Source organism: Uranotaenia lowii, chromosome 2 (assembly GCF_029784155.1).
Source record: "Uranotaenia lowii strain MFRU-FL chromosome 2, ASM2978415v1, whole genome shotgun sequence".
Lineage (NCBI taxonomy): Eukaryota > Metazoa > Arthropoda > Insecta > Diptera > Culicidae > Uranotaenia > Uranotaenia lowii.
Genome location: NC_073692.1, coordinates 187951621 through 187979298, shown reverse-complemented (window position 1 = coordinate 187979298; position 27678 = coordinate 187951621). Strand labels below are relative to the sequence as shown.

At 35.3% G+C, this 27678-nt stretch overlaps 1 protein-coding gene and 1 long non-coding RNA gene across 2 annotated transcripts in view; one reads left to right on the top strand and one right to left on the bottom strand.

The window, feature by feature from the left end:
- Positions 1-27678, bottom strand: part of LOC129749140 (uncharacterized) — a 389660-nt gene that overhangs the window by 332164 nt on the left and 29818 nt on the right. The window lies entirely within an intron of this gene.
- LOC129749143 (uncharacterized) lies at positions 21774-23076 on the top strand. Its single transcript, XR_008737935.1, has 3 exons — positions 21774-22115; positions 22180-22323; positions 22389-23076. It is a non-coding gene; the product is annotated as an uncharacterized LOC129749143 (long non-coding RNA).

Below are 27678 nucleotides of genomic sequence, written 5' to 3'. Positions count from 1 at the left end.
GGAGCACCAAGTGCTCCGCGGAGCACGATCTGAAAACCCCTGGTATAGACGATACAATAATCAACAGAATGTAAAAATTAACACTAATGATTTACAAAATAAATGCAATATTAAGATCGAACATCAAAACAGAATACAAAACAAAAATTAACTTAGCATTGTAGCTAGTAAGCGGTTCACAAACATATCACTCGTTAAATTAAAATCGAATTCACTACATACATTGTTGAACACTGCACACATGGAACGAATAGGCTCATTCTGACCGTAGAGTGTTCGATGAAAACTTAGCCGGAGAAATTCTCTCAGTTGTCTAGGCACCACGTTGAAGTCGATTCTCGCAAGAATGTTTGGCGCATCGAAGTCACCGAGCAGCAATTTTCCAACAAACGCCGCCTTCAGGTATTCACGTCGATTAGCGAGGGTATCCAGTATTTGTTAATATTTGGTTAAAGTTTATTTCATCACTGATGATAAATCAGGCAATCTCAAACGGAGTCTTTATGAGCCTTTATGATCCAAAAAACTTCTCATAGAAATAGGTGCTTGCAAACTTAGCAATAATTCTGGCTACAAATTTTCGCAGCTCAATGTAACCCGCTTCAATATTTCAGGAGCGAATGAAAATGGAGATATAATCAATGACATTTTTTGCTCATAATTACAAAACGCTCTTTGAAAGCATCTTATAATGATTCAAGGTGGTGGCCTGCTTAATAAAAATTTTAGGGTTGTGAGATTCAATCCCTGAACGTCTGGCTTATAAACCAAACACATTAGGATAAACGATCCATGACCTTTTGACGATAGAATAGATGTTATTATTTTACTAGCTGATCAATATGATAGGTATATTGTGGAATAACCAAAATAACAAAATCAACACTCCATATTTATAGTTTTTCTAGGAAACAACTTAGAAACCACCTTCAAAAATTTCCCGTATTACGGTTTATATTGCACATCTTTTCCATAAGACTTTCATCCTTAATCCAAGATAAATTGACCTTCCTAAACAACTCCGCGTGCCCATTTGCTAAACAAATGTTTTACTGATAAAATTGCAAAAAGTCATTATGTTTGTTGGGGTGTAACGAACCCGATCAGAAGAGAAAAAAAATATATCAAGATGAGATATTTTGATATTCAATTTTTTCATATCCCAAAGAGATATAATTTAGTACCGTAATCCGGGGTAAGATTGATCACTTTTTTTAATAGGGGAGATGAGGGCATAACGAGCACCCAGGGCATAATGAGCACTACTCTTTTCTACGAAAGTACGTATTTTCTTAAATAAATTTTCATGAGGATTTGTTTCGTACTTCCTATAGTATTAATTTTTCACAAAAAAGGAATCTCCTTATCATCTTTACAGAGATATAAAAAAACTAGCTTGATTCTCAAGTTACGAAAATATTATAATTTTTGAGTCCCACGAAATAAGCTCTTATGATCTTAAAATAATCTTGATCTATAATGTACGCACTGCAACATGATGTACACATTGTTCCTCAATTTTTACCATTATAAAATTTTTGATTTTTCACTTTTATCAGTTTTAAAACACGTTTTTACTTAAATTTGTTAACTAGGGGCATATAGAGCATCATATTATCAAGGCATATTGAGCATTTTCTGCCGTAGAATCTAGCAGCGAATTAAAATTGATTAATAGCGCCACACCTTGACTAGTTTTCATCCGACGATTTAGCCTATTGGTAAGGTGTCGGAGAGGTAATCGAAAGACTAGCGTTAGATTTCTGTTCGAAGTGATTTTTTTCCATTTACAATTCATGATCGATTTTTTTTATTATTACATTATACGGCTAGTAGCATCATCCTCCGAACAAAGCCCATAATGTATGAGCGTGCGTGAATTGTTTGTATTCTACAAACAGACCTAGATTATTTTGTTATTGCTTTGTTTGATGAATCTACGACTCACCTGACTTCATCGAATTGAATTCGCTACTAGATTCCCCGGCAGAAAACGCACATCTTGCCCTGACTAATGGTGCTCATACTGCCTCAGGTGGGGGGGGGGGGGGGGGGGGGTTCTCATTATGCCTCCACAGTGGCTGGTTTTCAGCTTTTGGCAAAATTTTTTAAAATGCATTTTTAAACGTTTTCATCTAGTTTTTCACGTTCCAGCCCGTTAGGGAATAGGCTTTTCAAGTGTCTGAACACGAAACAATAATGTAACCTCCATATTATAGCTATTTTCTATGGTTAAATAACCGTTTTCCTTAAGGTGGCCATTATGCCCCCATCTCCCCTACATTTCGATTATTTTTTCTATCAAGAGGAATGTGGCATGTTTTATATTTTTAAAACCAGTACTACTACCTATGAACGTAAAACATGGATGCAGAAATCTATTAGACTACTTTAAATTTGATTTAAAAATCGTTTTCGTCTCTGTTCAGAATTTGATGCTTTAGGGTAACATTGATCAGTCTCTTTTCTGACGGTTATAGCGAGTTTTCTCCATCATAAAAAAAACGAAGAAAAGGATTTTTAATAACCATTTTCAAACAGCTTTTTTCACCATCCTCGCCCTTCGAAGCAGTTTGAATATCTATCCTTTTTTGCGCCAAAATTATGAAAAAATGTTTTGCCATATGCCAAACTCGTGGACATGAGACACTGTAAAGCTTAGTCCTTTTAGAAATGGGTCCCTTTCTTTTGCTAATAACTCGTTTACTAGTAATCGGACATTCAAAATTTTGACAGAATTTTGTTGCCCATAAAAAGTACTATCCTATCTATTATTTTTTTTCAAAATTTGAAATTTACACGTTTTTGAGATATTTTTTCCTTCATAGAAAGTATTTAGATCAAACGAAAGGTTTTTGAGATACACGCATTCGTAACTGTTCCATTTCTAAAAGAACTAAGCTTTAGCTTGAAGTTTTCCCAAACAACACTTATCATGGTATGAAAATTTTCGATTTTATACAGTGCAAATTTCTTTTTTTTTTTAATTTATTAATGCCAAAAATATTAGTTGCATCACTAAATAATTTCTTCGCGTTTTTTATTTTCACTTTGAAAGTCAAATGTTAAAAACTGTTGGCAAAAACAAATTTCTAAGTTAACATTTGTACCGTATATTGGGGCAAGTGTAAATGCAAAGCTTATTTTCAGATGCGTCAAAGTAATGGCTTCAAAATGGATTTAATACGTATATCTGTTTGTTTGTTTTATCAAGTTTCATTGATATATCTGCAGTATTCCAGCAGTATAAATTTATGTTTGTTATTCCACTTTTAACGAATGCTGTTCAAAGCAAATGTCCTTCGTTTTCAAAGACATTTAAGAATTTTAAATATCAGCTTCAGTTTCAACATTCTGGTCTTTGCAACATATTTAATCATTTCGAAGATGAATTTCTTAAAAGTTCGACGTTTGCCCTTGCCCCACCGTGTAAGTTGACAGGAGGTAATATTTTTATACACATCAAGGGTATACTAGAAATTTCTCATAAAAATTTTGCTTCCAATTGAATATCAGTTCTAAAGTCTTACTTTTCAAAAAAGAAGCGGATCAAAAGTCTCTTTTATGTAGCCATGTAACAAAAAAACACTTTTCATGTAAAGTACGTACTTGAATTGGTATGTAAGCAAAAAGTACGATGTTTTTTTTCAAAATTATTTAAAATAAAAAGCTCCCATTTTCATTTCTAAATTCGTTTCAGTTGTGTATTTGGGACGAAGTAGCAATTTTTAGAAGAAAACATATTTTTTTATTTTTTTGTAACAGAGAAAAGTTGAACGTTTGAATATGCTCTAGTATTCCTTGAATGATAATTCTTTCGGAAAATGAATTCCCTCACTTTTGGTCAATAAAAACCAGTTTATTTCACTGATACCTTTCACTTATGAACACGTCAGTCGTATCTTAATTTAAAGAAAAGGCTCTTGTTCAGTTCATGTGTCGGATCGGATTTTTTTTTCTTCTTTTTCAGTTAAATACATTTTTACATGTTCAACTAAATGTTTCCGATCTACCTCTGTAGAAAACATCTTATTCAAATTTCTGTTATCAATACGATTCAAAAATAACTTTATAGGCAAAATAGGTTAAAAAATTGTATGTAGATTCTTTAATTTCTGTATTTTTTTTTCAATTGTCTGCAAAGTGTCATACCATTATTTCATTAGCATCAGAACTAAATTTATATTTTTAGACTACAAATGCTATATGGACAACAAATATGGAAGTATTTTTGTCATGTCATGGTTACTATCCTCTCGCGACGTATGTTCGCCACGCCTCGACCATGGCGAAGAAACACAAACCGCCCAAAGGAAAAAAAATCTCAAGAAAATGGATGTCATGACTTTAATTTGTTTCTAAAAACTACAAATTTAGTATAGGAGCTCGCCCCCCCCCCCCCCCTCCCCGCTCCCTTAAGTCGGATGGGGTTTTAACTATTATAGAAACCATCTCCGGCCCCAAAAACCCTCAGATGCCAATTTTGACGATGATCGGTTCAGAAGTTTACGAGTCTATAAGGAACAGACAGACAAACATTCATTTTTACAGATATTCATAGCCAATAGAACTAAGTCAGTAGGTAATAATAAACAGTGTTAAAAAGTAAACAGATATAATAAGTACAAACAAACGTTGTTGTTTAAAACATTGCTTTCGTGTTCTTTTTGCAAACCCGTTGGATTGATAATTAAAATATGGTGCTTTAGATCCGTTAGTGTTTTTGTGTAAATTCTTCTCTAATCACTCATGCGATCCTTTGTTCTTAGTCAAAAGCTCAAATCTCAAACCAACATTAAACTAACGAATCCATTCTGCGAGTTTCCGCGAGATCACCACGCGATGACTTGTGAAATGCCAACATCATAAAACGTTACCCCACCTGGTGGAATATACGGATTTCGCAAAAGTCCATTCAGAACAATCCGGTCACGCTATACTCGTACGATAGAATTAACTATATAGTAATAAATCCGAAGTCTGTTAAATGTGTGAGAACGGCAGCAAAAAGTCCCCGCCCAACGCGAGAGCTTGGCCAGACAACTGCGGCCAAACAGTCCGTCGTCGGAAATAATTTTAATAAAGTTGTGCGCTTGGCTATGGGATGCTGTCTGCGAACTTTTCTTTTCCCGGCTTGTTCTGGAAACGTTAGTTATAGTTCTGTGGCAGATTCCCAACCCACAGACCAACAACTAAGTGACTCCTATACAAAAAGTGAGTGGAGAGCATAAAAGTTACAAAACACGCATCACATTAGAGAGGCTCAAACTACCGCTTTATGGTTTTCGAAACCCAGCAGACAGCCTAAGTAGCAGAGCACCGTTGCGTTCTTCGCACTGACTCTTATAGGCTAACTAATAATGATCCACATCTGCGGGATGGGGCCACAAACTTTAGCCTAATAAATAGCGCTCCCCATACTAAACACTTCCTGTTTGACCATCATCATCCCGCAGTGATTAGCGTTTGTTTTTCGTTCCGTCTTCGCCTCTTTTCGTCTGATATGTCGTTCTTTTCTTGGTAGATTTCTGTTGCCGCTGTTGGCCAGAAGACCCATCGACCACCTAACGGATTTTACGGTGATACGGTGCCTGGAAACTGAATCTTGATTGATGTTATGTAATCTTAGAAGAACCCATAGTTGGATTCCAAAGAGGCGGCACCAGCGGCAGAAGCGGCAGGCCCCATGCCCCCCAGACTTCAACGAAAGAGCTCTTTTGGATGCTCATTTGTAAATCGGCGGCGCGGCACGGCCTACGATTGACCAAAGAGCCAGACGTGGCTAAGTAAGAGCAATGCGTGGCGTATGGTTTGAAAAACGACCATCGGCGATTATACATTGTGGATCGATTAAGAGCCATTACGGGTTAGTTGGCTATTTGGCTGTAATGGCGAGTAAATTAAAATAAAAAATGGCACTAGTTTTCGTGCGAGCGGGGGCATTGTAGCTATGTGAGGTAAAGAGGCAGTTTTTTTGTTTCTATTATAGTTGTTTTACCATCTTCATGGCATTCGCGACTTTATATCAACGTTGCAGTTGGCGGACGGTTATTGAAAAACTTATCCCGTACAACTGTGTTCGATGTTTACTCTCGGGCTCGAACTCACGGACATCGACTCAGGAAGCAACTGGCCTGCAAACTGAGCTATATCACAAGCCTCAAGAGGTTATTTTAGAAGAGCACTTCTGCACTGCTCTAGATTAATCATGTTTGTTTTGCAGTATTAAATATTAACCGGGTTCATGGGCCCCCGATTCATGCCCTCCCCCTCGATGAGAAAAAATAAACGTTTAACTTAAGTTGTTATCTAAATAAGAAAAAATCAAAATTTAATAAATCTTAATCCAGGATGGAACACCCTTAAATTTTTTTTCAGGATTTATTATTCAGTTTGGTGATACTCATTTCATTGAAAAAAAAAAATATCTTCAAAAGCCGGATAGATGATGTTACGTTTATTTTCTCAGAGGCCTTCATAATTTGCTGCAAAAGCATGTGTACAGATTTCAAAAGTTTCAAAATATTAAATGTTAAAACCTGCATTGGGGATAACAATGTATGATGTTTACATACAAAAAATTAATTTCATATGAATCTTCATACTTTCAATAAACAATTGAATATAAAATATACATATACTAAACCATTTTTGAGTCAATTAAGAAAAATTTATGTAAAGTTGTAATGTAATTAACTCTGGAAGAAATGAATTTATTTTATTTAGAGGAGATAAGGGCATAATAGCCACCTTAAGGATGACGTTTATTTAACCACAGAAAAGAGCTATATTATGTGAGTTACATCGCTATTTTTCGTTCAACAGGAGTCCATTTGAAATCTGGCTGAATCTTGAAAAAGTAGATGAAAGTAGATGAAAATCGGTCTGTTTGATGAATTCTGGCAATAATAACCAAAATCTGACAAATATGGCTAAAATTTGACAGTAAAATGATCACAATCTATCAAATATGACAAAATTATGGCATTGATATGACAAAAAATTTTAGTTTAAAATTACAAAACATGACACAAATCTGGCCAATAAGACAAAAAATATGGCATATATCACAAAATATAGCAAGATTATGGTATAGATAAGTATGACAAAAATATGACATAACTTTAACAATAAAATGATAAAAAAATTCGATACAACTTAGCAAAAATATGATAAATGTGATAAAAATGAGACAAAACTATGACACAGATCTGACAACTGTATGTATGTATGTATGTAGTTAAACCAACCAGTGGCTGATAGGTCTCTCGACCCGAGTCGGTACGGGAAGTCTCGATCGCACATTCAAATATTGTTCATGCTTAACTCATCAAGAATATTTGCAGCACAACCAAGGGGTCCGTTACCACTGGCTTGGGACAGGTTTGAATCATCTCACCATCTTCAAACTGTTCGAAACAAATAAAGAATCCTGAAAAGGTACTTATTGCCCTACACATGATTCCTTATTTGCCAAGATACTCCGGCTGGCTTGAACCCACAATCCATTGTATATCAGTTTTCCGTTCGTTTGATGCCCTGTCCTACCCCCCACTAAGCCCCCATAATAGAGTTAAGCTATTTGAATTTATGAATATAATATACAATAATAAAAAAAATAGTTACAAATTTTAAACATCTCACCTCGTACCATTTGAAAAGGATACTAGAATTTATTGAATGAATGGATAGTTATCTTTATACCATAAAAGGCTTCGTGAATTTTTAAACGTTCCATATATGTGTGTTAATAATAAGTTTATACTCGGTCCATCTCAAAACATTTCTTCTGTAGGCTTTCCATCTGCTGGCTAATCACAACACGTTGCAATCCGCATTTAAATCATAGCAAGCCAAAACTCAAATATACGATGCGCAGTTCAAAAAAGCAAAACAAAAAATTGGTGGCTTATAACGTTTAGGAAAACAAATTTCTTCCCGTCATTCTGCTAACTATTCTATCCATTTTAAAATATCATCCAATACTATTTTTTCCAATTTTGTACCGTAACAACCTGTTATTCGCTTTTTTCTTGTGAATGGATAGATTCTTGTAAACATGCACTGGAACCTATGGTTCTACACAATTCAGTTTCCCGCAACCGCACTTTTAGAACAACGGAAACTACAAATCACCGATTTTTCAACGGTATTGATGAAAGAATCCCTCCCAATGCGTCCCCTTAAATACACATAAACTATCAAATTTTTCAATCGAAAATCGTTGGATTTTTTATTCTTGTATTCCTGATTGCTCCAGCAAAAGCACCGTTATTTTTCGATCAATTTCTCTTACAAAGTTAACATATTGTTGTCACACAGAAGCAGTGGTTACTTTTAACGGATCTTTTTGCAATATTTTCGAATATATTTTTTAAAACTTCACCATTTGAAAGAATGAAACAAATCGGCGGCGAAACACGACAACAGCAGCACGAGCCAAATACGTCAGCACTCGCGCCAGTTATGACTTTCCTTTTCGACATCATAAAACTTTTCCACTTTTCCGATCACCAGCAGCCACCCGTCTGGGACTCTTAATGAAGCTCCATATCAATGATTTTAAAAAAACATTCCCCGGCCTTTCGGTTATCACTGACTAATTCTAATGGATGATGAATTCCAGCCCCTGATATTCGGTGGTTGAAATTTTCGTTCCGTTCATCTTTATTAAATGTATTCAAACTTTTTTCTCATGGCACAGATCTGACAACTATGCCAAAACTATTATTAAATTACCAAACAAGGCAAACTTATGACAAATGTGGTAAAAAATATCAACAATCTGAAAGATACCTCATTTGTCATATTTTTAATCATTTTGTCATATTTTTACATAGTTTGACGACATAGTCAGTTTTTGTTCTTTGAATTTCAAATTTTCACGAACCGAAAATTATTCTAATTCATGAACGGGATCACATATCATTCTTATTTTTGGAGCATAGTAATTTGGAATTACAAGTTTCAAGATACTTAAACAGCGAGTTTCTAAATTTTACTAGAAAAAGGGATCAAGTTTATCCATTCTCCCCTAAATATTTGAGCTTAATGGCGTTTTAAAAAGCTTAGATTTGATTCAAACGATAACATATGTCCCTGTTTCTACGTTTTAGAGTTACCCGGTTTATTTATGATCGAAACAATGAAAAAAAAAAACCTAATGCTTAGAACTTCAGAAATAAATAGCAGAATTCAGGAAATTTCCTGCATATGGATGAATAAGCTTGCCAGATTGCCCGGTTTTATCCGGGTTTGCCCGGATATTTGATGCAAAATTTCGAGAAAGTCCGGTCCGGCCCGGTTGCCCGGATATCGTGAAAAAAGTCCGGATATTGCCCGGATTTTTTCACAATTTTCACAAAGAAACCAAAAAAATCAAAGTTTTTGAGAAAGTTTCAGCAAAATCGATTAACGGTATGGAAATTTTCAACGGTTGTTTCAATTAATTTCGCTGATTTACTTTTATAAACCTTTAAATATTTAAGTGTTCCAAAAAGTTCTTGGAAGTTTGCAATTACATTAATAAAATATTAATTTCATTTTTTTGCATTTTTTCTTTGCTTTTATATATAACAATACCTAAATTTTGCTCGGTTTTTGCCCGGTTTTTGAATTTGAAAAATTGAAATCCATGCCCGGATTTTGCCAGGTTTTCTTTGAAAAAATGCCCGGAATTGCTAGGCCCGGATGGGAGTGGAAAAAATTTTGGCAACCTTATGGATGAATGCCTTCCTTTACTAAAACTGAAGGGTTTTTTTTCTCCAAACAACAAACCGTTTTATTGTTAATTTAAAAACTTGTCTTTTACGTTTTTTGAAGAAAAGCTTTGAAAAACATTTCGATTGGTGTAAAATGATATGTGTTTTTCTGTTCAAATTTCCACATTTCCCCTCTCCTACGGCCATGGCGAAGGCGCACTCTATTAAAAAATGGAGAAAGTCTTCATACAATCAGTACAATCATTTAATTTTGTTTTTAACTTAATTGTTTACTGAAAAAAATTGTCTCATTTCGTCAAAACTGTTTTGTGTATCAATTTGTAATCAAAATCAAATTCTTCGAGTATTGTCATATTGTTGAAAATTTTGCATTGGGCCCCCTTCACCAACTCAATCAAAACGTCTATTGACATTTTCAATCATTTTATTTCATCAGAACTTAAATGTGTACCAAATTTTATTAAAGTCATTTGAAAATTGTTCTAGCTCTGTCATATATCTGATCGAGATCAGTCTTATTCTGTGGCCCCATGCGGATAGATAGAGGAATAGAAATTAGTGTACGAGCAGTATTGTAATTCATTTTATAAGTAGTTAAATTATTTTTTTGAATATTTTATTATAGATCTGAAGATGATCGAAAAATAACAGTTAATCTAAACGTCAAAGAACAAAGTACATAGTCATTAATTTCACCGAACAATATGAATAAAATCTTCGATTATTTTATCTAACCCTGATAAAATAAAAAAAAAATACTGTTTTATACAAAAAAGGTTAAAAACTTCCTAATTACTTGATTTTTTTTTTTTTTTTTTTGTTTCGATTATAGTCGTTTTACCATCATTATGGCATTCGCGACTTTATCAACGTTGCAGTTGGCGGATCGTTATTGAAAAACTATCCGGTACAACTGCGTTCGATGTTTACTCTTGGGCTTGAACTCGCGGACATCGGCTCAGGAGGCAACAGACTTGCCAACTGAGCTATATCACAAGCCCCTAATTACTTGATGAAACGAAGGGTTAAAATTAAAAAAAATCTAAACAATAACCGATCCAAACAGAGTGTTTCAAGAAACGTTGTAACAAAATTTAATGAAAAACATCCCACACTGTTTTAAATGACGCAGTAATGATGTTTTCTGATTAATTTGAACAGAATTATTGAAACAAAGTGCCTTTTTAAAAATTACCTAATTTTGTCACTGTCCCCAATTTATCACCCTAAAATGCCTATCTCGATATGAACTGGATGCTGACCTTAAAATTAAGGAATCGAAAGAAAAGTATCATCGTTGCTAGAACTTACCCCACGTCAAGCGCAAATGACGCCCGTTTTCTGGATATTTAGTTGATGAAATTTATAACATTTTTTGTGGTGATTTCAATATCAACTTTAATAAAGAAGCAGAATGCAGAGACCAAGGTTGCCGAAATCACAGAAAAATCTGTAATTTCAAAGAATTTTGAGCAAATTTTCATCACAGAATCTGTGTCACAGAACACAGAATTTTGAAATTTCACAGATTTCACAGAATTTTTGAAATTTTTAATGGATTTCCGAAATTATAATTTCTTTGGACAGTATCAAATTCAGATTTCTTACTTTGAATTGGAAAAGTATGATAAGATTGGTAACAGTAATTGATTTTGCCCAACTAAAATGTGTGAAAGACCCAAGTTCTCATGAATTTTCTCGGAAATTCAAGGAAAAAGCATCACAGAATTTCATCACAGAATTTTTGGGCAAAATCACAGAAAGTCAGAATTATTTTTTCAAAAACACAGAATTTATTTCGGCAACCTTGGCAGAGACTTGAAATGTGTTATGGAAGCATATGGGTTTCGAAAAATTATTACAGAAGACACTTTAAGAACAGTAACCAGCAGTAATAGAATCGATCTTGTTTTACTCATGTGGACAGAACTGAAGCAGTTATCATTCTAGATTGTCGCATATCGGATCATGAGACAATAAATGTTAATGCTGGTTTTGGACATAACGAATGGGTTCCCGGTAGGATTGGTCGATCTTGGATCGATCCTTGGAAGATCGATCTTTTCAACTTCGATTTTCGATTTTTTGGATCGATTCTTCGGCCAGGAAAAATCGATTAGATCGGTTTATTTGCGATTCGATCTTTCGATCTTTTTTTCTCATTTAGGGAAAATAAGGGCAAAATGGCCACTTTAAGGAGGACGCTTATTTAACCATAGAAAACAGCTATAATATGTAAGTTACATCATTGTTTCGTGTTCAGACACTAAAAAAGTCAATTTCCTAACTAGATGAAACTTGAAAAAAGTAGATATAAACGTATAAAAATACATTTTAAATTTTTGTGCCGAAATCTGAAAATTAGTCACTGTAGGGGCAGTATGAGCACCATCAATCGGGGCTCGATGAACGTTTCCTGCCGTAAAATCTAACAGCGAATTTAATTTGAAGAAGTCAACTGAATTATAAAGCTACAGCTACAGTTTACCTCTGAGGATTTACCTATTGGTAAGGTGTCGGAGAGATAATCAGAAAACTTGAGTTCGTTTCCTGGTCGAGTCGAATTTATTTTCCATTTAGCATTCATGATCAGTTGAAAAAAATTAGAAATTCTAATTTATTTCAATACAATTTAAAAAATTATTTCCAAACCTAGTGAATTTGGTGCAAGATGGTGTTTGTGATTGATTAAAACTTCAAAAGTTTGCTAGAATTGGCTTATCTTAAGAAATAACAGCAATTTTCCAAAAAAATTGAATTTTTCCGCATATTTTGTTCGATATCTCACATTAACATTAGAAAATATTGATAAAAATACCTTGAAATATTTTTTTTAACTCCAAAATATTTATTGTCATTACATTACTTGAAATATCAAAGCGTTTCCGAGATATTTGGATTTTGATAAGTGTTGTTTTAAAACACTAACTCCGGTTCACCTTACATAAAAGCGCTTGATTTTTTTTTCTTTCTATATGTAGAAGGATCCTACAAATTTTGCGTCTTTTTTGCATATTTTTAATAAAAAACAATTTCCTCTTGTTACAAATGGAAAAGATCGATTAATCGGAGATCGATCTTCAAGCTCCGATTTTTAAGATGGATCGATCCCAGAACCGTTCATCTGAATCGATCTTGGAGATCGATCTTTTCCCGAAGATCGAACAATCCTAGTTCCCGGAAATCATTACATGGTGAAGAATTGGAGTCGATATAATGACAACGTACTTCGTCAACTTCTGGAGGCAGGAATACCAACCTTGAGATGCGCAGACTTAAATGAGTTAGTAAGACGCTTCGACTTAATATTGAAAGATAGTGAAAATGCACTTGTGGTCCAAAATGAGGTTAAGCCGGTACTAAATGGTACAGTTCCGAGTACTAAATGATACTCCAGTAGCCTCAAGCAAATAAAAAAAGCAAAGAGACAATCTTTATAAAAAAGTTACTAAGAACGAAATGTGAAAGAAGTTGACGAAAATATAAGTTGGTTAGGAATGAATATCCACGTGAAATAAAGCTGGCTAAAAATCGATCATTTCAAGATGAGCTGGAAAGCAATCAAAATAATGGAAAATTGCTATGGAAAACGATAAAACGATTAGTAAGTCCAAATGCTGCAAAAGAAAATACCTTCTTGTTTGATGGGGTTGAAATTACGGATGAAACTGAAATTGCAGAGAAGTTTAATGACTTCTTCATTGACAGTGTCATTGAAATCCATGACAGTATTCCGGCAAGTTCTAACGTCTTCGTGGATCATATTGTCTGCAACGCTGGAAGTTTCAGCTCATTTGAAACAATAAGTTGTCAAGAATTTTATGAAATAGTGAATAATATGAAATCCACGGCTGATATCGACAATGTCTCTTTGAAAGTTTTTAAGGATTCTCTACCGGCACTGACACAAATTATAAATACAATTCTACGATTAGGAATAATACCTTCATCATGGAAACATTCGCCTGTTGTTCCAATTGAAAAAGAGAAAAATGCACGAGAGGCTAAATTATATCGTCCGATAAACGTGTTGAAAGTACAAAAAAAAAAGCAATTAAAAAGCTATTTCTATATTTTATTGAGTCAGAAGGAATATTGATTAACGAGCAATCTGGATTAAGAAAGCAGCATTCAACGGAGTCTGCAGTTAACTTGATACTTCGAGATTGGAAGGCCAATATTGAGAACAGTAGTTACACAGTTGTCGTGTTTCTGGATTTTAAGAGAACTTTAAAGTTGGTGAATGTTTTGGAAAGAATAGGTATCAACGGAACGGTTATAAACTGGTTCAAAGACTACTTGAATAATAGAATGCAAAGAACAAAATATGTATCATCATAGATATGGAGAAAATAATCTAGGAGTCCCCAAGGAAGTGTTTTGGGTCCCATATTATATAAATTGTACATCAATGACATGAAACACTGTCTACGTTATGGTACTCTAAAATTGTTTGCAGATGATTCAGTCTCCTACTCAGGCGCGGTCCTATGGGGGGGGTGATCGGGGTGATCACCCCCCCCCAAGCGGCAAAAACCCGTTACGAAGTACTCGCAAACGCTTGATTTTATATAAAAACTAAGAACTTTTCCTAGTAGGTGTACTTTCGAATTCTCAAATTTTTCCACTCCGTGGGGGTTTGTTCAATAAAAGGATTTATTAATCACTTAATAGCTTAAAATTGAAAAAAGTCGGTCCGCAAAACTAAAACAGCTTTTTTATTTAGTATTCCGTCTTACGACATAACTTGACGAACATAATTCCTAAAATTCACTCGGTCCATGGCAACCGTTCTCAAATTTCTCGGGCACCCCACGTTCGCCAGATCACGCTCCACTTGGTCTAACCACCTCGCTCGTTGCGCCCCCGCTCGTCTTGTTCCTACCGGATTCGTAGCGAACACCTGTTTTGCAGGACAGTCGTCCGGCATTCTCGCAACATGTCCCGCTCAGCGTATCCGGCCAGCCTTCACCACCTTCTGGATACTGGGTTCGCCGTAGAGTCGCGCGAGCTCGTGGTTCATCCTTCGCCTCCACACTCCGTTCTTCTGTACGCCGCCTAAGATGGTTCTTAACACTCGTCGCTCGAATACTCCGAGTGTACGCAGGTCCTCCTCGAGCAATATCCAGGTCTCGTGCCCGTAGAGAACAACCGGTCTAATAAGCGTCGTATACAGGTTACACTTCGTGCGAGGGCTAAGTCTTCTCGACCGCAGTTGCTTGTGGAGTCCATAGTAGGCACGACTTCCGCTGATAATTCGCCTCCGGATCTCACGGCTGGTGTCATTGTCTGCGGTCACCAGGGAGCCGAGATAGACAAAGTCTTCGACTATCTCCAGCTCGTCGCCGTCGATCGTGACCTTGTTATTACTGGGCAAGCGGGTTCGGTCGGCTTCGGATCCGCACGCCAGCATGTACTTCGTCTTGGACGTATTAATCATCAACCCAATCCTTCCTGTTTCGCGTTTCAGTTTGCGGTAGATCGCCTCCACCGCCGCAGATGATCTGCCGACTATGTCAATGTCATCGGCAAAGCAGATAAGTTGACTGGATCTGTTGAAAATCGTGCCCCGCATTTCGCCCACCGCTCGTCGAATAACACCTTCTAGCGCCACGTTGAACATCATGCAGGATAGACCATCACCTTGTCGAAGCCCCCTGCGCGATTCGAATGAACTCGACAATTCACCCGAAATCCGTACACAGCACTGCGTTCCATCCATCGTCGCCTTGATCAGTCTGATCAGCTTCCCGGAAAAGCCGTTCTCGTCTATGATTTTCCATAGCTCGTTACGGTCGATCATGTCGTATGCGGCTTTGAAGTCGATGAATAGATGGTGCGTAGGGACTTGGTGTTCACGGCATTTTTGGAGGATTTGCCGTAATGTGAATATCTGGTCCGTCGTAGACCGTCCCTCCATAAAGCCGGCCTGATGACTTCCCACGAATCTGTTTGCTTGTGGCGTTAGGCGGCGGAGTAGGATTCGGGACAACACTTTGTAGGCGGCATTGAGGACAGTGATCGCTCGGTAATTCAGTAAAACAGCTGTAACTTATAATTCTCTGCACCGAATTTTACCAAATAACTTTTATTGAGGTACTTACAGCGTTGAATACGAATTTGCTGACCATATACGCTGCCGGTCATAAGTTTGGGATCACCCCCTCAAAAAAAGCTTATTTGTTTGGTCATATCTCAGTCATCTTATGACATATTGCATTTCTTTTGATTTCATTCTAAAGTCGATGAGCAAAACTTTCTACGTATGTTATTGGCAAAATGTATATGTTAACTTAATTTGACTTAAACTTTGCTTAATGTTGGAAAATTTATTAAATATCGCACTTTATATTTATGCCCGATCAGTTCAGGGTTGTGTTTAAAATTGCATAGTGCTATAAATAGATAAAATAGCTACTAAAGTAATCGATAAAAAGCTTGGGCTCACCCCTCAGTATGGTGTATCTGAAAAAAGTTTGGGGTCATGCGAAACATGCAATTTTATTCCGAGCGTATCGCTGTCATCAAACAACGTTTCGCTAATCTGATCAGTTATCGTTAATGCTCATGAGTTTTTTTTGCTTTTTGGATATTTAGTGAAAATGTTTTTTCAGACTAACTTCGTTAAATCTTTAGCTATAGTTTGATCATTTTTTGATAATGTTCACCAAATAGTTGGTATGTTCAATAAATACCTGCAAACTTGTATCGCCCATAACTTTGTTATCTTACATGTAATTGCAGATCGGTTTGGCTCCATGTTTGATGGATCAACATATGTATCTCGATCCTTTAAGAAGTAAAAAAGACTTAAGCCTTTAACTGTTAGATTGCGTTTGGTGCCGTTCAGATATCACGTGGACAAAATAATGAGATTTTTACCCCCTTCTCCCTCTTCGTGCACAAGTTTGGATATTTGGAAATCCCTACCCCCTTTCCCAGATGTCCATCTGATCGATTTTCATTTATTGATATAAAACAATTCTTCATAATTAAAACAATATTTGGCAATTTTTCCGATTTTTCGAGTTTTAATTTACAAACTTTTAATTTTGAAAAAGAAATACAAATTTTAGATAAAAATATGGAAAATGGCCAAACACATCAAATTAAAAATGTGTTTTTTTTTTTCAAATAAGTTTTTTTAAAGTAATCATTTATTTTTCTTTCGAAGGCTCGTTTACTGTGATATTTTACGTCTTTCATAAGCTTTTATGCACTTATACCCCTTTGGCTCGAAGGACCTCATACATTTTGAGCCGGTATCACAATTAAACAATTTGTATAATGTAATGATCAATAGTTTTTATAAAAAAAATCCATTCTTTAATTTGATACTTTCAAAATCAAGTTAATTCAGTAAGAAATGGTTACGATAAAGTTGTTCTGAGATCAAATTATGATTAAAATTATAAAAGTAAACTTCAATTATGGAGATTTTATGGTAATAAAAACTTACATTAAAAATATGAAACATAGATTTTTGGTTGAAACGGGGCACCAGTTATGCTTTAAATTTTATACACAGCACGAAATTTTTTTGTGTTTTTCATCTACTTTGATTAGTACTTTTGCTCCAAAGCTGTAAGAGGCTCGCATTACCTGCGTATGTATGTGAGTGCAGTTGTTCACGTATTGTTTATTTTCTATGCAAAAATTGAAATTTATTTTAATCAATTCTATCATCACTTTTAAAATATTAAGTACTAACAATGGTATTTTTTGCAGAATATTTGGTGATGCCGACTGTACTTTTGAATACATTTTAAGCTTATTTACGATTTTTCATATTCATGCTATTTATTTTAAGAATATTCGTGTCACCGAATACTTGAAAAGGGCTAATAGTCGGTATACGGCATTTAGCACTATTCGGTACATCTCTAATGATATCTATTCAATTATCTTGAAATACTGAAAATATTACTTCTAAAACTAGTGGCGATGGATAAAATCTGAAAAAAAATCGAGTTCATAAATTTATTACCAAAATCAGTTTTTAAAGCATAGGCTCCAAAAACTTGCATATTTTCTTGGAAACAAGGCAATCGCTCAAGTTGAACATTCGTAAGACATTTTTCTAATTTTTGAACAAGGATTTCAGGATTCACATCGTTTTTCACATTCACATTTTTTACTCATCTACACAGTAATATTCAAAATTTTGAGTAGAAATCTAGCTTAATAATTTAGTTTAAAAAATCTACTTTGAATCTGAAAGTTTAGTTATTTCAATTGCAATTGATTATGACTTTTTACTGATATTTTGAAATAGTATTAACATTCAGAAATAAATGCTTTATTCAATATTTTTTTATTATACAAAAAGTTTGGAAATATTGGGAGCATGTAGAAAAAATACAACTTTTCACTTTTTTCATAAATTATTCGTTGCAAATTTGTTACTATTCTTTTGGATTCAGTTACAATAAAGTTAAAAATCTAGTATGAGCTTGAAATTCAAGAAAAAAAAATCCAAAAGCTTCATACATAAGAATATGATTTTAACGATCTTATTTAGAGTTAAATTTATATTTAAAAATTGAAGAATTGGAACAAGAATTAATAATAATTCGATACTTTCGTACAACGATTCAGAAAAATACTTCTGAAAAATAATTAAATGTTCCGTTTTTAATGCATAAAAATTACTAACAAACACTTTTCTCAAATAATTCTTTTGGAATTGTTGCAAAGTGAGAATCAATAAAACTTTGGTAAGGGTTTTATGCTGATATGAAGATGCTCAGTTAAAATATTGTGAATAGCTTGAAGATTTTTTTTTTACATTTTCTTCTTCAAAATGTGTGTCTAATTTTCATTTGTGAAATATCATTTATATCGAAAAAATCTTTAAAGAATGCTTAAAGTTATAATTATTATTAAACTACAAATTGAAAAATTACGAAAATTATCTTTTTACCAACACTTTTTTCGCAGTAAACATCTAAGATTCGCAGATTGTTTTATAAAAGGATATAAAAATAAGTTTTTTGAGAAAGTTTGTGAAAAGTTTTCACTATTTTTCTCTAATTTCAAATTTTTCAAATTACATACCTACAACTATACAAACTTACAAAATACAAGTCTTATTTGCAACTGTATACACTACCCCCCCCCCCCCATCCCCCTCCCTCCTCCACTCTGTTTTTCAAAATATACGTTTTTTTCGCTAGATATATACGATCCTTCTTTTTGACTGATTTTTGGAAATTTGGAAAATCACCCCCCCAAGAGCCAACTCTAGGACCGCCCCTGCTCCTACTGGAGTGGTGATAAATTAGAGCTCATTATCCAAGAAGCAAATGCCGATTTGAAATATATTTCTGAGTTTTGTAAACATAAAAAATTGTTTCTGAATCTTAATAAAACCAGCTGGATGGTTCTTGGTAATCGTCAAATATGAGTCTGCCCAGAATTGCTGATTGACGGTTGAGCCATCGAAAGAGTGCGTCAGGTAAAATACTTGGGAATACAAGTTGACGAGAAACTGAATTTCATTGCACATATTGACTATAAATAGTGATACGATGCAATCGATACACCCCCAGTGTTTTAATGCTCGATATTCTTCAATGGTTGTCAGTGAAACAGAGAATTGCAGAATTAATGTTTATATATAAGATGAAAAATGGTATGTTACCAAATTATTTAACGGACGGCCTGCAATACGGAATCGACATTCACAGATACAACACTAGAAGAGCACAAGACTTCAGACTTTCGAATTTTAGAAAAGAGATGAGCAAACGCTCTCTTTTCTACAATGGATTGAAAATGTTCAACAACCTACCGCCGAGCATCAAAGATAGTGGAACATAAACACTTTCAAGAACATGGCAATACAATACATCAAACGGACTGTTTGAAAATATGACCAATCCTGACAAGGAATCTGACGAAGAATCAGATGTTAAATTGTACGGTGATGGACATACGCGGGAGTAAGACTAAATAAGTCGTACAGAAAAAGAAAATTTAAAGTAAAATAAAATTATCCTTAGGATAAAATGTCCCTCCCACTTTTAAAGAAGCATATGGGGTAGAGGAAGGACCCAAATGGGCCTTAGGGACCATCACAAAAAAAAATGCAGTCATAATTCAATATAGCACTATTTTTACTTATTTTTCAATTTTAGAACACAGTTGAAGAAGAATATTTCCATTAAACATTCAATTTTTTACGCTTCATTTTTCAACTTCGTGGTCAATTAAGCCTATCTAATTTTAAATACACAGTCTGCCCAAAAATGACGTAAACCAATAAGCACGTCAGCTGTCAGAAGTAGACTGTACGTTCATCGGAATCGTCCCACATTTGCGGAAGAAAAGTTCCGTTCCAAGGCCCAAAACACGCAATCTTGCACCGTGCCCTACCGGGTGTTGGTTTTTGTTTCTGGTAGGTTTCCTTTTGTTTAGTACCTATGTTCCTACCCACATTCGGAGAGCTTCTTCACTTCAAGCTCATTATGATGGAACACGAACAGTCAGTTCTTTCACTTCTTCCATTATTGTGGCTGGTGTGGGTCACCCTACGGAATTTAGGTGCTGAAGCGCCTTCCTTCTTGGGTCTAAGACAGTCAGCCAAACAATCTGAAGCTTAAAAAAATTGACATCCGTTGACGGCTTCGTCGTAAAAATTTGAAAAAAAAAACTGTGCTGACGGCACGACCGGAGTTCAATTTGATCGGTAAGCACGCGAGAGTAACAACAGCTGAAATATTCATGGGACGTTATGTAATCCGGTGTACTCTGGCCGAACGATCGACCTGCTGCTGCTGCTGTTTGTTTGGTGAGTTCGCCGTGTTCCGATCTGGGCCGTCTCTCGTAATTACAAAAAACCACTTCTCAAGGTTGTCGGCGGTAACTAAACTACTACTTTGGCACCTTTCGCGCAGCCGCAGCCTCGGTGCCTCAGTCAGTAGGAGTGCATCCAGAGAGAGAACAACCTAACCTACCTAAGAGAATGCAGCAATCGGGCCTGACCTGACATCTGTGCAGCGGCAACAGAGTTCGATGCCGAAAGCTTTGGGTGTTACTGTGGACAACAACAACACCATCAATTCAATACAGCTTTGAGAAGCAAGCGTAATGCAGTTAAATCTTTCAATACTAGACGACGAAGGAGTTACCCACCACCGGTAGACTTCAACGCCCGAGACAGCTACGAACCCCCCGCACGACAGCTCTCAGGAGGAGAGGTCATATCGTCAAACCGAAGCCAGATCGCAAGCGGTAAATTTGTCATCACGATTATACCACGGTATCGAGGAAATGCAATTGTAAATGTATGAACTTAATTGGCGCAGCCTTAAATTAATTACGACTGCAATCGATGAAGTGTGACCAACGGTTTTATACAGTCGTTGCTTATTAATTTTAATGAAGGTTCAATCTGCATTGTGTTTCATATCAGGATTAATAGAAACAATTTTACATAATGATTTTGAAGACATTAAAGAAATAAATTAGATATGTTACCAACTCATTCGAAATGCATATTTTATTGTGTTCCCACAGAGTTTGATAATTCTTATATTTTTTTCCGTTTACGTATTCTGTCAATGAAGAAATTTTTAACATAGCTTTGCAAGAAAACTGGGTTTTCATTTCCATGTTAAATGCTCTTTATGTCTCTATTATTGAAATCTCTATTATGAAGATTATATGAAGTTACAAAACCACGGATATAGGCTAACCGCAGAAAACTTTTTCCTTCTATAACAGGGGTTTTCAGATCATTTGCTCGGCAGGGCACTTTTTGAAACCAAAAATTTTGGCGGAGCACCTACATTTTTGAAAGAATGAAAAACCCAAGTTTTGAAAACTTGATAGTATTTGTCGTTTAAATAAGATGTGTCTTGTCATCGTAGTCCATGAAATCAGTAATGCATGGCTACTCTTTGAATAGTCTTGTTTTTATTAACAAAATATGTGTCATCAAAAATTAATGATTTCAATAAAACAAATACGCTTTCTTCGATTCTTCAAGCTGTAACAAGTTTGGTTAAATTTGTGTTAGTTAGGGCATCCGCAGCAATCGCGAGTATAGTGAAAATGCTCACGCGTTTAATCACTTTCATACCGCACCGGGGGTTAGTATGAGGGTGAGCAAAATAGGTCCGTTGCCGTCGGGACCGACAAAATCACCAAATTAGCTCACTAGAAAGGGGCGAGAGCAAACATGCACTGAAAAAAAATCTACCGTTTAATGCTGAGCTAAGCAAACTACGTTCAGCGTGTAAAGTTTGTTTACGTTTCATTGCGAGAAAAAGGTGAAAATTAGGACTCGGGAAAAAACGGAAGATGCTTGAGACTTCAATTCCGGGTGCAACGGTAGCTGTATTAGCTCCCGAAAGCACAGACATGGCATCAGCAACAACGAACAAAGCGGTAAAAAGTAACTATAATTTTTAATAAATTCCCAGGCTTGACTAATTGAATTTTTCTCTTCCAGAATCCTACAAATTTGGCTTGTTCCGAACTCTAGCTTAATCTCGTATTTGCAACTGAAAGATCCCAAGGATTTCAATCTAGACGCTGTAAATAGTCCCGAAAAATGCTGCGCTCTAAATCTCTGTAATTGCTACAAATCAATATGGTAAGTTGATAACAAAACGTAGCCAAAAGTTATTGTTTATTTAAAAAACATTTTGATTTCATTAGGTCTTATTCGCCATTCGGATACTGTCTGCATACCTCAATGGAAATCAAGTGCTGTATCATCTGTGCCGAAAGAAATTGTGGCTCGTTGCACGTTTGGAATAAAACAACCGACCACCCTTTTGGGTTTGAAAATACATTGTACTGGCCCCTCCGAAATCGGAATTTAACCATAAACAGCTTCATTCTATTCCGGCTCAAATCGGTTCGAGCAGAAATGGTGCTAACACAGGGAATTTCAGCGAACGATTTATAGAGAAAATATATGTTCGATTATAGACTATCAAATGTTTATTGGCGATATTTTTTATCTAACAAAGTGTTGAATAAAATGATGAATTCAAGTTAAAATAACAAAATAGCAATATTCGCATGTTACCTTAACTAGAAATGTACTATGGGTTTTATGATGACTGTCTGTGGTACCATATGCGAAGCTATTTCTTTAAAGATCTCTTAACAGTTTAGATCAGAAGCTTTCCTAAACAGTTTATAAGTGCTATAACCATTTGTGAACGTATATCGTTATAAGGTTTTTTTGAAACTTTCATCACTAAGGTCCAAATTGAGTATAAATATAAGGTTAAATTTCATGAATATTTCACGTACGATATTGTACAATCTCTAAAAATATACATATATCAGAACTTGTTCGTCGGAATCTAAATTAAGAATTTATCAGGCAATTGTTTACTAAAGCCTTAAAATTAAATAAAAACTTCAATGCATAGAATTCAACACAGTGTAATATTTGAATACAATTGAAAAAATTAATTATTTTCGAATGAATAAATAACTACTGCTTTGAATTCATTTATATGAACATTTTTTTTTCAATTCCCTTTTTTCAGTGTAACAATTAAAACTCGCCGCGATGCTCACCCAACTGGTGCGCGAAAGAGTGTGTATCCTAAAACCGGTCCGCTGAAATGAGCAAAACCGGGCCGCGTATACTCACTTATTGGTGCGTTTGCTCTTATAGCCTGACGTCTGGTTCCGCGTTTAGTCGGGATCGGAATTTTGTCTTCGTTGCGATATATGTGGAAAATCCAGACTCACATAGATAAGTTGTAGAAACGGCAGAAGAATAAATTTTGCTTTATCGGACAAAATTTAAAATTTATTTTTCAGTTGACACCAATACTCCTCCAACGATTTTTTGGATACGAATCTTTCCTTAAGCTTTGAATCCGATGTCATATCTATCAAACATGTCATATCTATTCTTGCGATGTTAATGATTGTGGTTTCTTTGACATAAAAATAGGCTATTCCACGCATTTAAAGTTTTCGATCTTTTAATTATTTTATGATATTCTTCAGGGAATTTTGCTGAAACTGTTCAACAAATCCTGCGATAGAACATTGCATTGTAATTGTATTAACGAAAAGTGTTGTGATTGTCATAATTCTTGGAAATTTTCGGATGATATGATAACTTCAAGGTTATTTCTGATTGAATGCTTCTTAAATTCGGAAAGGTGTTCAGGTTGCGCTTTTTGAGCGATTCTGCCCAAAATTTGTCATGATTTTGCCGTTTTAATCGAAGATTGTTATTCCTTTACCTTGCATTGAAAGACTGAAGTAATTCTTAATTCAAACAGGCGAGACAACGTTTTTCTACGAGAAAACCAGCGATCTTCGGTATGAAATAGTAGCGTGGAATGTTGGCTAACCATCTCTTCACACAACGCCTTGAATAACCCTGAATTTTTCGGTCGAGCCTTAATAAAGTAAATTTTTTTATGCTTTCGTCCAAGACTTCCTTCAAAGATGATGTTTCTTCATAGCGAGTGCATGTCGATGAAGGATGTAATGACTACTACCGTAACTTTTGGTCTTTTCTTTAATCTTGGCAACGACTCCAACAGTATTTCCAACAATAGCTTTCGCACCGTCCATACATACATCAATGCAATTTCACCATGGAATATTGTTGCCCGTAACATAATCATCAATTATTAAGCTTGAAAATTTCAGCGACGAGGAAGTTGCACAGCAAACGAAAATTACCGAGTTCGGTATTTTATTTACCGAAATCCTAACATGTGTAAATCGCAGGGCTAGAAGCGACCATGAGGCAAAAAAGTAGGGCAAAATAGTTACTTTTAGGTAAAATTAGGGTGAAAATAGTGACCAGATCAAGTCGAAAACTAACTCAATAGTGATTCCAAAAATTCCTATAGATCGATTTTAGAAGGCTCTTGGCCTCACTTATAGAAAGGCATATGTTGGACAAAAAGCAACATTTTACCTAAATGAGTTCTGCTTGTGATATAGCTCAGTTGGCAAGTCACTTGCTTTCTGAGCCAATGTTCGTGAGTTCGAGCCCAAGAGTAAACATCGATAACAGCTGTACCGGATAAGTTTTTCAATGACTTGTCCGCCAACTTCATCGTTGATATAAGTCGCGAATGACATAAAGATGTTAAAACGACTATAATCGAAACAAAAAAAAAAACCTAAATGAGTTACCGACCAGAATGACCTAAGCTGTTAAACGGTCTTTAAATAAAATAAACAAACAAACAAACCTAAATGAGTTTTGAAGATTTACGAATAGCGACTACAGAATTCTAAAATTTTGTTTGACGAAAAGTTTGAAGAAAAGACTTGATGTTAAGTAAAGATTGGCTCAATATTGAAAAATAAATGACATAAATAAAGAAAGTCATGACGTAAAAATAGGATGATCCTCATAAAAAAGTGACAACACATTGATACAAGATTGAAAATAGCTTACAACATCATGTTGACAGAAGATAGACAAAAGACTTACAGAAGCTTAGTAAAAAAAATATCGAAAGATTCTAGATATTCACACAAAAAAGGACACAAATTTGACTAGAATAATCTTCTCCGCAGAATATAATTTGTTAATTCAAAACTAACTCAAAAAACATTTGCTAATAACAATGAAACATCAAGCAGAATTAAAAACAAAAAACATTAAAAATTGAAAAGGTTTTATGAAGTTTTAGAATGCCTCGCAAACTTAAAAAAAAGCACCTATATTTTTTTTGGAAACATTTCAGAAGTTCCTCAGAATGCTGTAAAAAAATCATGAGCCAACCTCCAAAAAGGTGGAGAGATAGCTGAAATGTGTTTTGAAATCGTCAATTTATTCCAAGCTATCTTTTTAAGGATATCCAAGTAACAATTCGTGTTTTTTAATGCACTCCAGTCCAACTATGAATTCAAATGTCTGTCAATTTACAAACTTTGAAATAAATTAAGGGATTTTTTTATTCGATTAAGTCACTTTTCACAAGTTTATCTCACATTCAATTCAACCAAGAGCATCAATAAATAATAGCATGGCAAATGTTACTATTTGCAATTTTGCACTAAGATGGTAAATATTAGTTTTCATAGGTTTACGAAAGAAGGAAAAGAGAGGAAAAAAAGGAACACGTCAAATCGACGTCATTCTTTGGGTAAACCTGATATAAATACTGACTATGTGTCTTGAAACGATCAACATAAAACGGAATTTTAAATAATTAGGAAAAAAAAGTTAGAAAATTAGCTCAGTTGTAAAGTAATTATTGGAAAATGTGACTTTAATAACCAAATTTCAAAATAAGTAACATCTGAGTGACCAGTCTGAAAAAAGCGACCAAGTTACTAAAAAGTGACCAACTTCTGGCCCTGAAATCGTTAAACTGTTCGGTATTTTTTTCGGTAAAAAATAAACGAACATCGGTAAATCATCATTGGCTAAAATTTTCTCACCGTGAACCCCAAACGTCTAAATCGGTCTGTCGTATATTTTGAAATCCTGTTCCAAATTTGCATGAATTTGGAACAAAGGCATTTAACTGTTGGGAATTTTGAAATCGATAACTGTGCTAAAACAGTAATTTACGCCACCGGTGCCGGACGGACTGTTTTAGCGTGGTCAAAAACCGTGTTTTGCATACACCGTTGGGACAGTCCTTAGGATTTCGGTAAAAAAATTACCGAACTCGGTAATTTTCGTTTACTGTGTGGCAACGGTTTGCAAAGGAACAAATCTTCTTCGAAACATTCAGAACCTTTATAGCGAACAGATATCATCAGAATTGCTAGTCTTGCTATATCTGTGGATTCGTCAAGCTACATGTTGAATTTTGAAGTTCTCAATCGCTTTCAACATCTTTAGCCATGTCACAAATTCGCCGAGAAACCGTGTTGTCAGACATGGGAATCGAACTTACCAATTCCACTGTTTTGTTATCAACCATGATACGGACGACTGCTTGAATACAAGATTTGATTAATACCGTATTTTTTTTTCACCTGGAGGCAAACTAGAGGCAACCTAGGTTCACTCTAACTGCTGTCATCGTGCTCATTTATTGCTCGAGAGGCAACCTAGGTTCGTTCGAAAAACGGACGGAGTCGCCCTGAGAAGAAAGTCAGTTTTGTGAGAAGTTCACCAATACTCTCAACGTTGTTGTCAAAACATTAAACAGCTGTTTTTGGCTGAAAGCAAAACAGTTGAAATAATGATCGGGAAAATTATTATTGCCGCGATTTTGAACCTCTCAGCCAAGCAAAATCGTACTATCTGCTGTCCAGTGCAATCCGGACACGAAAAAAATCCGGATGTGAAGAACCGAATGAAGAAATCCAGAAGGGAGAACAAAATGACAGCTGCATGTAAACATTGCGCTCGTTCTTACGCACACCTACGTATGGAATAACTCGAAACCCGAAAGTCGTTTTTTTTATTCCGACGGTTCCAGAGCCAAATCCGGAATAAAAAAAAATACGCCATAAGTTTTCAGCAATAGTATGCGCTTCTCCAGCTTTTCCAATCGGTAGCTCGCCAAGTACGGCGCAAGAACAGCCTTTTCATTTCATTGAGTGTTTTGCAAACAACGTTGATCGATCAAAGCAATGCATTTTGACAATCCACCATTCTTGGCCAACATCCCTGCAGGGATTCAGCCGTCAGTAAAAAAAAGTAAACAAAATTTATTCGTTCGTACGCCCTGTGCCCGTACTTTTTTTTTTCTCATGTTTCGATAAAAACGAAACGATAAAAAAATATCAGAGTTTTTCAAAGTTGGTTCATGATTTTCGTTGCGTACGTCGCGGAGCACTTTCAAAAGCACAATCTGAAAACCCCTGTTCTAGAACATAGAATGATCCAGAACATGATTTTCATGATGAAGCTTCAATATTTTTTTTCTGTTTTATTAGTGAAGATTTTAACATTCGTAATTTCTGGAGTATCAGAATTACAGCCATTTTGGAAAAAAATCAAGAACACAACAAAATGTGAAAAATCAAGAATACAAAAAAA